General features: G+C 40.0%; 1 long non-coding RNA gene across 1 annotated transcript; it reads left to right on the top strand.

Annotated features, from left to right (window-relative positions):
• Positions 1 to 5,671: 5,671 nt before the first annotated feature.
• On the top strand, positions 5,672 to 9,388 carry LOC122547662. The gene is made up of 2 exons (XR_006311055.1): positions 5,672 to 6,185; positions 8,259 to 9,388. It is a non-coding gene; the product is annotated as an uncharacterized LOC122547662 (long non-coding RNA).
• The last annotated feature ends 1,317 nt before the right edge of the window (positions 9,389 to 10,705 follow it).

Here is a 10,705-nt window from a genome sequence, read left to right as displayed (position 1 = left end):
CATAATATACGAGGCCATACAGATCAGAGGGTGAACAGACTGAGGCATACAAAGTTACACTTGCATTGGAGGTGTACAAAAGCAAGGTTAGCATTAGATTTGAAATTGAGAGGTCCATTCAGCAGTCTAATACTGAAGGGGGGGATGGGGGAGGAACCTGTTGGTATGTGTGTTTGTGCCTGATGGGAGAGGTTGGAAGAGATTATAACCGGGTGGGCGGGGTCTTAAATGATATTGGTTGCTTTTCTGCGGCAACAAGAGGTGTAGATGGAGTCAATGGATGGAAGGTTGTCTTGCGTGATGTTTTGGGCTGTGTTTACAACTTCCTCTAGTTTCTTACGGTACTGGGCAGAGCAGTTACTGTACCAAGTCAGTATGGACCCAGATAGAATACTTTCTATAGTGCATCTGTAAATGTTGGTGGGAGTCCTTATGGACATGCCGAATTTCTTTAATCTCCTGAGGAAGAAGAGCTGTTATTGTGCCTTCTTGACTGTTGCATCTACATGGGTGGGTCCAGGACAGATTGTTGGTTATCGTCATTCCCAGGAACTTGAAGCTTTCAACCCTTTCCGCCTCAGAGGGAGAAAGTGAGGTCTGCAGATGCTGGAGATCAGGGCTCCGGCCCGAAATGTCGATTCTCCTGCTTCTCGGATACTGCCTGACCTGCTGTGCCTCTCCACCCCAGCTCCATTGATGTAGATGGGGGCGTGATTGGATTAGATTACTTACAGTGTGGAAACAGGCCCTTCGGCCCAACAAGTCCACATCGACGCGCACCCACCCAGACCCATTCCCCTACACCTAACAATACGGGCAAGTTAGCATGGCCAATTCACCTAATCTGCACATTTTTGGACTGTGGGAGGAAACCAGAGCACCCGGAGGAAACCCACGCAGACGTGGGGAGAATGTGCAAACTCCAAACAGTCAGTCGCCTGAGGCAGGAATTGAACCCAGGTCTCTGGTGCTGTGAGGCAGCAGTGCTAACTACTGTGCCACAGGGCTGCCCACGGCGTGTCCTATTCATTTCTTCCTGAAGTCAATGATCAGCTCTTTAGTTTTGCTGACATTAAGGGAGAGATTGTTATTTTGTACCATGATACCAAGCATTCTATCTTCTCCCTCTTGTCATTGATATCTGTCCTACAATGGTGGTGTCGTCAGCGAACTTGTAGATGGCGTTCCTCTGTGCTCGAGAGGAACTAGGTGGCAACATTTCCTGAAATGAAAGTCAGAGTGGGTACCTGGCCTCTCCAGTCTGCCAGTTGCTCCTCTGGGCCTCCAACTCAGGCAGCAATCCCTGTATATGCTCGCATGAACAATGGCTGCCTGAGCAATTCATGACCATGTCATTGATTGTTACAGAGATCATAGTTTCTGTCCGTATAGCAGAAGTAATCACAGGTGACCTTAAAAGTCTTGCCTGTAGGCCACAATTCACAAAGACATTTCAAAATTCCACAGGCTGGGCAATGACATAGAAATGATTTTTTTCTCATCTTGAACTGTGAGTATTCACTAACACACTCGTATTGGGAATGCTGCCTTTCTTGGGTGAAATGAGGTGGAGGGAATGGGTATCAGTAATTCTACTGCACTTACAGTCCCCTACTGTATTTGTGCTGAGTGGCTTGTGCTGCATTCTTTGGAATAATGTCCTCTTGTCAAAAGTCCAATGAGAGACATTGTCTGGTGTTCTTTGTTGGAGAAGTCCCTATCCCATTGTCTGGAGGATTATACCAAATTGTCATTTCTATGCAGTGTGAATGCTGACTGCTGACATTACCAGGAAGCTGCTATGTTTGTTTCTGATTTTCCCTCCAGATAAGCTTCTCTAAAAATCCATCCTGTATTCCCAGAATTGTCATGAAAGTTAAAGATTTCAAACGTATGTATAATTCCCCAATGTACCTGTCTTTCAGATCCAGGTTGACAGAAAGCACAGATTAAGGTTCTGCACTTAATAAGATTTGCTATTTATTACAAATAAATAGACTCTAGCCACAGCTAAACAGTTATGGACCAATGTCTTGTAACTCTGCTATTTAAAACTCCATCAGACACACACATTGACCTGAAGGAGTGATTACCATCTTATCTTCATATCTGTCAAGGTGACGGCTGCACAAAAGTTTTGTGCAACTAGTCGCTTCCAAGGATCCACTGGACTCTTTTGTGAGGACCTTTGCTTCCTCCAACCATGGTTACTACAGATGCCATTTCTGCCAGGTCACACTGCTTTATCTTGTTTCCCCTAGTGTAGGGTACTATAAATTATGCAAGTGTCTTGTTGAGACAGCCTTTTCATAACACAGCTGAGAAGTGTATACCCAGTACCCTAGACACTTCGATGATGCCTATGTCCTTGAGAAATCTCATGTTCCTGCTTTGTTTCAAGGGTTTGATGCCACACAAGAATGGTTACTGGGAGACTAGGGCTACCGTCTACTCCATTACAAAACCCTCCAGACCCCCTGACAAAGGCTGAACATAGATCAATACAGTCCATTCTTCTACTGAGGCAATCATGGAGTAGATGATAGGCTTGCTAAAAATGAAATTCTGATGCATGGATCAGCCTTGGGTTGTTAAGGGAAGAAGAGAAAGAGAGAGAGGAAAGGATGGAGAAAGGGAGAGGAAGACAGCTTCCAGACAAGAGTGTGCCATAAAATCCTAGCATGTTGTGCTGTGCACATGTGGAGCAGACAGAGGAGATCTGATGGACATTGAAGAGCCAGGGGAGCAGCAGCTATCTTTCAAGGAGGAAGATGAGGACATTGAGGAGGAGGAACACATGTTCAGTACAATAGAGTAGTGCAGCATCAGATGCGACTGGCCAGACTGGATGTTAATTGACAGGCAGTTCCTATAATGTGAGCTGGATGCAGTGATCATCTTTTGATGTAAATTTGTTGTTGCTGAAATGGCAAGTGGTCCCTGATTGCTCACAAAAGTAAATGCAGCTTTATTTTGTTTTTCGTTCACTTTTGGCGATGTTGAATACAAGTTAACATTTTAAACCATTTGAAAGCTTTCTATCCTGTGATGCTTTCATACTGAGCAATGGGCATTAGGGAAAGAGTAATACTTCCTTATATTCTACAGTGATATGGCACTAAGGGCACATCACCTGTGGGGCGTGATTCTAGTAGTTGTGGTTACAATGTCAGTCAATCAGACGGGTGATGATGTAAACTAAATTTATGCATGTGGGCTTGTATATGCAATGAGGTTTCACCCATGCCATTTATGCACCCTCAGAAGCACTTTTTTTGTTCCCTGACACTAAGTGTACTATGATGGGAAACTCTTGGTGCTTGATCTGGTGCATGGCTGGGCTTTAATATGGCGCCAGTGGTTGGAATGCAGTGGGAGGTTCCAGCTGTGGTGAGTATTTCCACCATTGCTGAGCGCATAATAGAAATGTATGGTGCGGATGTAATGAGGGGAGTACTGGAGCATTGTGTGAGATAACTTGCTGGAGCTCATGAGAAACTCTCCATGAAACTTCCCGATATTGACGTGAAATTGATACTTGGCTGATTTGTTTTGGCAAAATTCAGCTCAAATAAAACCAAAAAATTGGCATGAGTATTCTCTTCAAATTTAAATTTTACTTGTAAATCTTTCATATTACATTAGTTTCACTTTATTCATGAGCGCACTATTAATTATTTGTTGAGATTATCTTAGTTAGAGATCTCAATGTACTGGCTCGCTTCTTCATTGGTTACAATGGACTTAAGCACATTTTCTTTATTTTGGGAAATGCAATGTATTTTGTTCCTGTTAGTGTCCAGTGTCCTACCCATCCCACTGTGTGTTATGGCTGAACTTGCAGGCTCAGTTAGCCCATCATCCTGTACATTGTAAAGATCATTGTCCAAGATCACGGAATTGAAATGTTGTAAGTGAACTCAAATCCCTAGAAGGATTCTGCTAGCCATCACTCTGCAATAGATATTCATTTTAACAATATTGACACGATCTGTTCAATCCCTTATTTTCTTAATTAACTGACTGACCCCAGGTTACCCAGACTCTTCCAACTTCACTCTCTGATGCCTCAGCTCCAAATCTCTTTTCCACTTCTCATTGCCCCAGAGTGTACTACACACGATGCCCTTTATTCCAAGCCCAACCAATGCCACCACTGACTCACCTTTGCAGGTCCTGCACCTCCATTCAAGCTGCCATTCTCCATCTCCCCTCCATTATGCTGTACATTTAAAGAAAGAGAACGGCTTATTTACACACAGTTGCAACAGCCTGACTGTTGCAGGTCACCTTTAAACAATCATAAACCATGTGTCATGAGATTTTTGTCTGACACTGACAGATGTAATTTAAAAAAAACTCACTCCAATAAGTATTCATAGCAGACAAATGTATTTCCAGAATGAACCTGGTACAGATCTGTGTAATTTTTGATACATCATAAATAGGCCCCTCATTTTACCAGTCAAATCCTGTCCAGCCATATCATCCTCCAAGCCCATTGCTTGCTCTTGACAGCTCAACATAATCCCCTGAAATGCTTGGGTCAAGTACTTATATTTTTGAGACTGGATTTTGCAGTAATAAATGTTTGCTGTGTCTCAAATCTGTGTGAAAGGTATTGTATTAGCAGTGGGACCATCAGCAGCTGTTATTTATTGGAGGATTAACATACATACTTTGAAACTGACTTGAAACTTAAAGGCTGTGAGTAAGACAAGTGATTTACAGAAATCACTGCTTCTTTTCGAACACACCATGGTAACTTTTATTTTCCTTTAGTAGTACTATTTTTAGAAGAAGGTTCAAAACCACTTAAAATACTTTGCATGTAAGACATTAATTAGAATGTAGTCCAGCAAGCAGCAAAGTTCACTCAGAATTTCTGGCTTTCAATAATTAGGCTAGAGCAGTGTGTGTCTGCCTTGCCCCACTCAACAAAACAGCGAGGATTTATTGTTCAGGAAGAATTTCCTCCTACAGAATCCACCTGTGTTCATATCCATTGAAATCATTGCAGTAATGTCCTGTAAGCTGATCCAAGACATGCCATGAGCGTTCTTACAGGTTAACACATGCCAGGTGGCAATATCTGGCATCATGGGACGTATGTAGCTAGTGCCCATGGACCATGCTTTGAGATTTTTGTGCTTGATTTCCAAACTGGAGCTCCATCACAGCAAACAATGAGCTGAAGTCACCGAGTACCCACTCTAACTTCCATGACGAGAATACCCATGTGCAGCTTGTTCAACACATTTGGTAAAATGAGTATTAAATGAGGTGAGTTGTCAAGTTAATAAGCTACTTATCAAGCAGTAATTCCACTTAATTGGCAACTCATGGTTGCCAAGTGAGGAACTCCTCTCATCATTCCGGAAATGCATAAAAGATGTGTCAGGATGCTCCCGACGTCCAGATAGGTCTTGGCAGACTTCTCACCTGATCCTGCTACAAATTCCACCATAGCCCATTTTGCTGAGGAACCCATAAGATTCTGCTTCAGTAATCATTTTTATTCATCCTTTGCTTAATTGTAATTATTCCATCCTGCAACAATCCTTATTACTTTGAAAGTATCGCTGGTGCATCATTTTTACACAATAATGTCATTATTTTATATATAATGTAAATGTTCCCAATGAATTCTGCTCCTTTCCAAAGCATGGAAACAGACCATTTGGAGATGTTCCTCATGTCCTCTTTTAGTTTTAATCCATTGTTCTTTTGAGTTTTTCTACTGAATCTACATTCCCCACCTTTTCATGCAGCACATTCCAGTCACAACTCACCATGTTTTAAAAAAACAGTATAATCACTTCCTTTTCATCTTTTGCTGGTCACTTCAAATCTGTATCTTCAGATTACCAACCTTTCCACCAGCAAAAACAGTCTAGGATTGGACTATTGAGTCTCTTGAGCCTCTTCCTGAACTTCTGTTAAAACGATCATGACTTTGAACTCTGTCAGTCTCATCCTAGCTCTTTCTCTGTTCTAAGAAGTACAACTCTTCTGCAGTCTTTCCACATTTGTTAAACCTGTTATTAATAAAAATGCAAGTTGTTGTTATGTTGTTACGTTTCCTGATAACAGGAAACCTTGCATTAAAAACTCCACTTCGTAACAAGTCAATAGTTCTATCAGAGTCTGCAGTTTGAAGCTCTCTGACGAGACTCCCAGACAAGGTTAGTTACCATTACCATAATGGCAATACTTGGTTTGATGTTAGTGTAGTTCTGACCTTCTGGTGCAAAGACATATCTAGTTGACAATTATTAATTTATCTTTTCTGTATGTGTAAGGTTTCAAATAAGTATCTTTTGTTATGTGTTCAAATCTCTGGAGTGAGACTTGAACCTTCTGACTTGGAAACAAATTTGCAACAAAGCTAATACCTAAACCCTTCCTTCAAATGCTTCAGCATCAGATAATTTATGCAATTCTTTAATCTTCTGTTATGTGCAAATGTTCCAGAAAATGGACACTTCATAACTACTAACTTAATTATTTTTCTCTTGGTTGCTTTATTTTTAAATTAATTTTATTTAGATGACTTTTCAATGTGCTTTTTTCTTTAAAAAAATTCCCAAGTCATGGATCCTCCTCTAATATGGCACTGCTTTTCTTTGTTGAAGATTTCCAAGGCCTAGGAAAGTGGAGCTGATCCAGAGAATCTTTGTTGTTCCTTTATTTGCATTTATCTGAAGCTTATTCTGATGTTGTGGCCTTTATAATGTCCTTTTAAGTTACCTGGTCAAGTTTAAACGTTATGCTGTTCCCAGGATTTTGGTGTGAGAATCTATCCTGGTGGATTAATCTTACTTACACTTATCTTTTTTTTGCTCTATTTACAATTTTCATAGATTCCAAAGAAGTTTGTGATCTCCTTAATCTGCCTCTGCCTGTATTGAATCTATTGGCTGAATGCCTGCAAATATTTTTGTAAAGGTTCAGATAATTGCTTTCAGTTCCCAACCCAAAAGATAATAGGCACAGTAGTAGAAGTGGATTTAGCCAGAACATTATGCAATTAGAATTATCTTATTGAGAAATCAATTGGAAAATAAAATCGGAAAACTCAATCTTTTGGATTCATTTCAGATCTGAACTTTTTCAGTAAAAAGATGTTATTTTTAATGGGATATTCCGCAAAATTTTGTGTGTGGAAATAATTAGAGCTTAATTGTTTTCTGCAGTAATCTAAGCCTAAGATTTCAGCATATTCTGTTAACTGCAGCTGAATCCATGGACAATAAGGCAGGAAAAATCTGAAATATTAAAATAGTTGGAAAATACTGAAAATAAGTTAAGATGGCTCTCTTTTTCTTACCCAAAGCTATAAATAACCAGACCTATGGCTGTTTAGCAAATAGCAACATAAAATATTAATTTGTGTACTTTATTTTCAAAATACTTTTTTCAGTATTGTGTAAAAGTAATAGCATCAAGATAATATTAAATGACCAACTTCACAATAACACATAACATATGAATGTGGTATTTGAACTGCTTCCAGTTAATCTATGTTGTCTTTTGAAAATTTGACTGGTGCTGTAGCCCTGGAAGGCATTTGGTGCATTGCCACTTGGGCCTAGAATGTGAATGTTGTTAGTTTGACCATGGCAGACATCAAAGTCAAGACAGTCTTTGCCTTACTAGATAATGCACAGTTGTCATTTCAGAATCCCAGCCCAAATATATTATTTCATTCAAAAGCTACTGTATGTTGGATACTGGAAATCTGACGTACAGGCAGAAAATGTTCAAAATACACAGCAGATCAGACATGTTGGTAATGAACTTTTTAAAACAATACTGTAGTAATTTCATGCTGCAACAATGCAGATTCACTGTTATAACTCCCTTAACTAGTGCAGGTGTAGATTTCACCAGCCTCCTATGAGGTGAAACGTCCAGTAGCACATCATTTGCTAATGTATGCTTGTAGCATGAGAGATACGTCAGAACTCAGAAAATTAAATAATCTTAAAAATATCTACTCATTCTAAAACTGTCTTTATTGAATTTCAAAGCACTTGGCAAACACTAGTTCAATGCATCAAAACTCCTTCTATGATAGTACTTCTTTCATCTCTCATTTACTATAATCATGAAAATATTCACATTATTATTGTCCACTATTTTATAATTGTGTTCATTTTTTATACTGATGATGTTGTTAATTGTAATCAATTTAAATACATTGATATTGTGGGTCTCAGGTTTTTGTACTAATTTAGATCCATTCATCTTTACAGACAAGTCAAACATCTGGCACAGAAAGCAGATCATAAACAGACTAACTCAGGCACCACAGCTCAGGACTGCAAGGATTCAAAGGCTGTCGTCAAGGAGCCTGTAGCACCCACGGCTGCCAATGCATCCTTATAAACCTGTCAACACGCGATAGGGTGTATATGTATGAGGAAATGACCAATACCATTATATGAATTTATGTGAAGACAACACTAACAGATTGCAAGTGAAAAAAATAATGCATGGTGCAGTTAATGTGCAAGGGAAATGAGCAGACTGTATTGATTCCCCTTTGCAATGAAAAATAAATACTTGTGTCGGTTACCTGTTAGCAGTAGATTTGCTCTCATGCTCTGAGCTCATATATCAATTTTTAGTGGAAAGTGATTTTTTTAAAAAGTTGATAAGATAAATATACTTCAGCACCATTGGCTATAAATACTTCACCATTGTTTCAGCAACAACCAATTTTTCTTACTGTAGCTTTAGTTTCAGCTTTTTATGATGCTTGAGTAAAGTTAACCAATGGCAGTGCCGTGAGAGTTGTAGTTGTTGTCTTCATATATAGTCATCCAGCTTATCTTTTTATGCTGATATAAGCATTTGTCATACTATATGCATATATATGATAAAGATACAGACTGCTACTCAAGAGTTGTATGCAAAGGCAAAACCTGAATCATAAAGAAAAATGCTTATTGATACATGAACTGATGTTAGCACTGATCAGTAGAGGTTATAAGATTATACTCCAGGAAAGCAGTTATGGTGTTTGATTTTCATTACCATCAGAGGTTTAAGGTGTCTTACCTAGTAGTAACATTTTGTATCCTTTGCTCATCTGTTCTGTGAAGCACATCTACACCCATTCTGTGTGTTGTACAACCCACCGTGTGCATCAACTGAGTGTTTTTAATAACTGCATTCAGACCTGGATAAATAAGGTAATCTTACCAGAAAGGTCCAGGTCTACAGAAAAGAATATCGCAGTGATATATTTAAAATATGTGGTTATGGGTAATCTATGATAATTGGGCAGAAGGTGTCAATCTTGGTTGAATTTTATACGGATTACGTAGTTTTGAATTAATGATTGGTCAAATGCAGTAAAACCACATCAGTTCATGTGTAATTCTGTCTACTGTCTTTATTTAAATACCGTTTTTAAAGCAATATGGCTTTCTAAGGGTGTCAACCCTAAAGGTGTTAACCTTGAAGATATTAGTTGACTGGAATTTAATTGAGGTGATGATAATTTTACTCACCTTGGGTAAGGCCCATCATATATCACACAGCTAAGTGGCCACTAATGGGCCTTTCTTGAGATTAAGGATCCCTGGGTGGAAACACTAGCCCCTGATAGCTGCCAGCCAATCAGAAGCCAACAGCTCTCCACTTTGAGCAATGTCAGTGGGAGAAGTTGCATTTTCCAGCAATGCACCTACCAGAGTCCATGGATCCAGAAGGACCCAGGTCACCCATAAGTGAGGGCAGAATGGGAATTACAGGGTGGGGGTTGCAAACAGTAGGGAAAGAAGATTGGAGGTAAGAGCAGGAGTTAGCTTTTAGTGGTTTTAGATCTCACAGAAGCTGCCGGGTTTGCTTTTCTTGATTTCTGGCAAATAACAACAGCAGCAAAATGAGGCTGTGAAGTTGGTATTAATTGCATGCATTAGCTAACAGTAGAGTGGAATTCTTGTTCACCCAGGAAGCCTACCTTGTGCCAATAATAGTGGCTTGTTGTATTTGGAACAGGTAGCCCACAACCTGTTTGGATGATTTGGATAAACATACCCCAGTTCTAGTCAGAGAAGCCCACAGACCCAAGAGGAACATAAGAAATAGGAGCAGCAGTAGTCCACATGGATCCTTGTATTATATAAGACCTTTATAAATATAGAAGTCATTATATAAGACATGAAACTAAACAATGTTGTGTTTCCTTGCTCGGGGTGGGGGTAGATCTATTACGCTATGTTCACATGTACTCAATGCCTAATCAAGAGACCTGACATCATTAGAGCCATTCCCCTTGCTGCTGAAACTCTTGCTCCCATCCTGTAACTCCTATCTGCTCTCACTTATTCGTAACCTGGGTCTCTCCCTCGTTGCATTTCCAGTTGCCCGTACTGTAGGGAAATAGATGGTGACATCTTGCAAAATGTCCAGATTACAGAGGAGGAAGTGCTGAATGTCTTGAAACGGTTAAAGGTGGATAAATCCCCAGGACCTGTTCAGGTGTACCCGAGAACTCTGTGGGAAGCTAGAGAAGTGATTGCTGGGCCTCTTGCTGAGATATTTGTATCATCGATAGTCACAGGTGAGGTGCCGGAAGACTGGAGGTTGGCAAACGTGGTGCCACTGTTTAAGAAGGGCGGTAAAGACTAGCCAGGGAACTATAGACCGGTGAGCCTGACCTCGGTGGTGGGCAAGTTGTTGGAGGGAATCC

This window comes from Chiloscyllium plagiosum, unplaced genomic scaffold (assembly GCF_004010195.1).
Source record: "Chiloscyllium plagiosum isolate BGI_BamShark_2017 unplaced genomic scaffold, ASM401019v2 scaf_1431, whole genome shotgun sequence".
In the NCBI taxonomy this organism is placed as follows: domain Eukaryota; kingdom Metazoa; phylum Chordata; class Chondrichthyes; order Orectolobiformes; family Hemiscylliidae; genus Chiloscyllium; species Chiloscyllium plagiosum.
The sequence above is the reverse complement of the archived record's forward strand: the minus strand, read 5'-3'. Positions and strand labels throughout refer to the sequence as shown.